Raw genomic sequence first — 5186 nt, 5'->3', positions numbered from 1 at the left:
CTGGAAGAGGTTACAGAGATAGGGAGGGGTGTAGGGGCTGGAGGAGGTTACAGAGATAGGGAGGGGTGTAGGGGCTGGAGGAGGTTACAGAGATAGGGAGGGTGTAGGGGCTGGAGGAGGTTACAGAGATAGGGACGGGTGTAGGGGCTGGAGGAGGTTACAGAGATAGGGAGGGGGTGTAGGGGCTGGAGGAGGTTACAGAGATAGGGAGGGTGTAGGGGCTGGAGGAGGTTACAGAGATAGGGACGGGTGTAGGGGCTGGAGGAGGTTACAGAGATAGGGAGGGGTGTAGGGGCTGGAGGAGGTTACAGAGATAGGGAGGGTGTAGGGGCTGGAGGAGGTTACAGAGATAGGGAGGGGGTGTAGGGGCTGGAGGAGGTTACAGAGATAGGGAGGGATGTAGGGGCTGGAGGAGGTTACAGAGATAGGGAGGGGTGTAAGTACTGGAAGAGGTTACAGAGATAGGGAGGGGTGAGAGGGCCATGGATGGATTTGAAAAGAAGGATGGAAATTTTAAAATGGAGTTTGTAACATCGCTCCCCCCCCCGCCCCCTGCCCAGACTGTCTGTGCTTACTCCTCCCGGATGTAACGACATGTCCGTTACCTGCCTGCGTGTGCTCCCCCGCCTGCAGCGATGTTGTCGGCTGCGCGTCTGTGGTCCGGCTCCCTTCGGCGACCCTCGCTAGCTCGGAGGCGCCTCCCGCTGGTGACCGCCAGTTTGCGGGCATCGTGTAGCTGTGGCTAGGCCTGGCGGTATGGTCGTCAATCCTGGGCCTGGAAAGTCCAAAAAAAAATAAACCATCAGCGGGTCCCACAACACGCTCCAACATCACGTCTCGATTAGGGGCTTCACAGCAAATCGGTGTTGATTGAGGGTGTTGACTGATTTGTGGACGAGCGTGGTGGCCATTTTGTGCTAACATGGTGGCCATTTTCAGCCAAGTTGGCCATTTTGAGCCAAAACGGCAGCCATTTTGTGGCAACGGGTGCAGAGGTGAAGGGCCAGGTTCTGTTTTACCTGACAGCCACGTGTCAGTGGGGTGGTCCTCTCGCAGCTGACTCAGAAGGTTTGAGGGGCTTGAGAAACCGAAACTCCTCCAGAAGGGAAAAACAGTAAAAACTGGGAAATAAGAGACCGAACATGTTTTTTTTCCCTTCTGGTGGGCCAGGTCGACACTCCCCGTGGCTCCTACTGAGGGAGGGCCGCACTGTCGTAGGTGCCATCTTTGGAATGGGGTGTTAACTGAGGCCCTCCTCTGCCCTCTCAGACGAATGGAGGGTGTGCCGGTGTTTGTGGGGGGGTTGGGGGGGGGGGTGGGGGGGGGTTCTTCCTAGTGTCTTGGGGCCGATATTTCTCTCTCAACCAACGACCGACATTATTAAAATAAAAAAGCTTTCTCGTTTATTCGGGCTAGGCCAGCATTTGTTGCCCGTCCCTAATTGTTCAGGGGGGGGCATTTTTAAGAGTCAACCACATGGCTGTGGGTCTGGAGTCACGCGTAGGCCAGACCGGGTAAGGAGGGCCGATTTCCTTTCCCGAACCAGGCGGGGTTTTTTACACCAACGGCTTCGTAGTCACCGTCAAACTTTTGAATTCAAATTTCACCATCTTGCTGGTGGGCGGGTGGGATTCGAACCCCAGTCCCTTGGAGCATTAAAAGTAAAGCAAAATGCTGCGGATGCTGGAAATCTGGAACATTAAACAAAAGCAGCTGGAAAAACTCAGCAGGTCTGACAGCCTCTGCGGAGAGGGAGACAGCTGACGTTTCCAGTCCTTGTGACTCTTCGTCAGAACTAAGAGGTATAGAAATGAGGTGAAATATAAGCTGGTGCGGGGGGGGGGCGGACACAACAACGACAAGTAGAGCTGGATAGGGGGCCAGTGATAGGAGGAGGCCAAGTAGAGACTGCCAAAGATGTCACAGACAGAAAGACAAAGGGGTGCTGACGGTGGTGATATTATCCAATTATTAGCACATCCTTTAGATAATATCACCACCTCTTTGTCCTTCTGTCTGTGAAGGTGCTAGAGAAATGCAAGTCAGTACCTTTTTTATGGATGGTGTTGTTTCTAAAGAGTCAGAGTTGGCGGCACTGTCATGGGTGCCATCTTTGCAATGAGGTGTTAACCGAGGCCCTAACTAAAGAGTTGGCCCAGGGCAGTGGGACAGCCTGGCTCTGCCTTTGCATAGCGCCGCCAGGCCATTCACAGACTGGGCGGGATAGGCCAAGGGCCGGGTCTAACGTCTCACCCGAGGAAGGGGATCGGTTCTGCGTCCGTTCACCCACCTCCATGCTGGAGCCTTCGCTGGGGCTGGGTGTTCCGAGGAGGGCTGGCCCTTCACCTCAGCTGTTTATGGTGAGCTATTCGACCGGTGGGGGGGGGCAGCAGCTGTGCAGTGAGTGGTCGCTGCTTAGAACAGCATTTATAGCCCACCCCTAATTGCCCCCTTGAGAAGGAGCGAGTCCCACATTCTCCCCAATCCCCGTGAGAGCGAGTCCCACATTCTCCCTGCTCTCTGGGTAGAGGTTTCTCCTGAATTCCCCATCGGATTAATCAGTGACTATCTTACATTGATGGTCCCCCTAGTTCTGGTCTCTTCTCCATAAGAGAATACATTCTCTCTGTATCCACTATATCGGTACCTTTCATCATTGTAAGGACCTCGAGTAGGTTACCCCTCAGCCTTCCTTTTACAAGGGAAATGAGCCCCAGCCTGTTAATCCTTTCCTGATATGTAGGCCCACACATTTCTGGTGTCACCTCTGAACAACATCTCTGCAGTGCCTCTTTTTTGTTTATTCGTTCACAGGATGTGGGCGTCGCTGGCTGGGCCCAGCATCTATTGCCCCTCCCTAATTGCCCCTTGAGAAGGTGGTGGGTGAGCTGCCTTCTTGAGCCACTGCAGTCCCTGTGGTGTAGGTACACCCACCGTGCTGTTAGGAATGGAGTTGCAGGCTTTTGACCCAGCGACAGTGAAGGAACGGCCGATATATTTCCAAGTTAGGATGGTGAGTGGCTCAGAGGGGAACTTCCAGGTGGTGGTGTTCCCCATGTGTCTGCTGCCCTTGTCCTTCTAGATGGTAGAGGTTGTGGGTTTGGAAGGTGCTGTTGAAGGAGCCTTGGTGAGTTGCTGCAGTGCATCTTGTAGATGGTACACACACTGCTGCCCCTGTGCGTCGGTGGTGGAGGGAGTGAATGTTTGTGGATGGGGTGCCGATCAAGCGGGGCTGCTTTGTCCTGGATGGTGTCGAGCTTCTTGAGTGTTGTGGGAGCTGCACTCATCCAGGCAAGTGGGGAGTATTCCATCTCACTCCTGACTTGTGCCTTGTAGATGGTGGACAGGCTTTGGGGAGTCAGGAGGTGAGTTATTCTCCGCAGGATTCCCAGCCTCTGACCTGTCCCTCCTTTCAGGGTGAGATGGGGCCAAGGGTTGTGGGTGGCAGGTAGCTAGCGGTGTGGGGGGAGGGGCTCTGTCTTCCTGCAGCAGGGAAACAGGCAACTGGAAAAGGCATTAGCTCCTAGTGGATACTCTCTCTTTCCCATTGGCTCTGATGAATTGGGCAGGGATGGGACCGACGCAGATTCTGAGTAGCACACATGGCGGCGCCACTGAGCAGTGGGAAAAATGGAAAACTAGCCTCTTCTGACCTCTTCTGGCGTCACGCAGTACTGCGAGGCCGCTGGGTAAAAATGTTCGTCCAAAACTCCTGAAATGAATTATGGAGCTCAGCATCGTGTTTTAACCCTTCCTTGTGAATTCCAAGATAAGTGAGCATTTTAGCACAAGGTCAGAAAAACAGAGAGAGAAATAGAGGGCAGAAACAAACACAAACTCCCAATCACAGTAAGGAAGACAGGAGTAAGAGGGGGCCATTCAGCCCCTCTCGAGCCTGTTACACCAGGAACAGGAGGAGGCCATTCAGCCCCTCTCGAGTCTGTTACACCAGGAACAGGAGGAGGCCATTCAGCCCCTCTCGAGCCTGTTACACCAGGAACAGGAGGAGGCCATTCAGCCCCTCTCGAGTCTGTTACACCAGGAACAGGAGGAGGCCATTCAGCCCCTCTCGAGCCTGTTACACCAGGAACAGGAGGAGGCCATTCAGCCCTCCTCTTGAGCCTGTTACACCAGGAACAGGAGGAGGCCATTCAGCCCCTCTTGAGGATAACATCTACTGCTTTTCAGTAGGAGACAGCTTCCACACATCCTACCACTCTTTGTGTGACAAAGTGGTCCTGATTTCTCTCCTACATTTCTGGCTTGCAAAACTGGGTCCATTTTCTGATTGGGCCTATACCCATTGGAGTTTAGAAGAATGAGAGGGGGTCTCATTGAGACACAAAATATCCTGAGGGGGCTCGACAAGGGTGGATGCTGAGAGGATGTTCCCCTTCGTGGGGGAATCTAGAACGATGGGGGCACAGTTTCAGAGTAAGTGGTCTCCCACTGGGGACGGAGATGAGGGGGAATTTCTTCCCTCAGAGGGTGGTCAGTCTGTGGAATTCTCTCCCCCAGAGAGCGGTGGAGGCCGGGTCACTGAATATATTCAAGGCCGATTTACATTTCAGATTGACAAGGGAGCCGGGGGGTATGTGGGGAGAGAGCGGGAGTATGGTGTTGAGATAGAGGATCAGCCATGATCATATCGAGTGGCGGAGCAGGATCGAGGGGCCGAATGGTTGTGGGTGGCGGGTAGCCAGCGGTGGGGGGGGCGCTCTGTCTTCCTGCAGCAAGGAAACAGGCAACTGGACAAGGCTTTAGCTGTTATGTTACACAGGAACAGGCCCCCTCTAGCTGAGGGGGGGGGGAGGTCCAGAACGAATGGCTGCTGACATGGGGTCGACACGCCAGAGAAATTTGGAACAGCAGGTGAGGCGAGATGTGGTCGACCACCAAGAGAGAGAGAGAGAGAGACAGAGACAGAGACAGAGAGAGAGAGAGGGAGGTAGAGAGAGGGAGGCAGAGAGAGAGGGGGGACGGGGGGGGCAGAGAGAGGGGGGCAGAGAGAGGGGGGCAGAGAGGGGGGGGCAGAGAGGGGGGGGCAGAGAGGGGGCGGCAGAGAGGGGGGGCAGAGAGAGGGTGGGCAAAGAGAGAGAGAGAGAGAGGGGCAGAGAGAGAGAGAGAGAGGGGGGCAGAGAGAGAGAGAGGGGGGCAGAGAGAGGGTGGGCAAAGAGAGAGAGAGA

This window comes from Carcharodon carcharias (genome assembly GCF_017639515.1).
Source record: "Carcharodon carcharias isolate sCarCar2 chromosome 36 unlocalized genomic scaffold, sCarCar2.pri SUPER_36_unloc_1, whole genome shotgun sequence".
NCBI classification, from domain to species: domain Eukaryota; kingdom Metazoa; phylum Chordata; class Chondrichthyes; order Lamniformes; family Lamnidae; genus Carcharodon; species Carcharodon carcharias.
Note: the sequence above shows the minus strand (reverse complement) of the source record.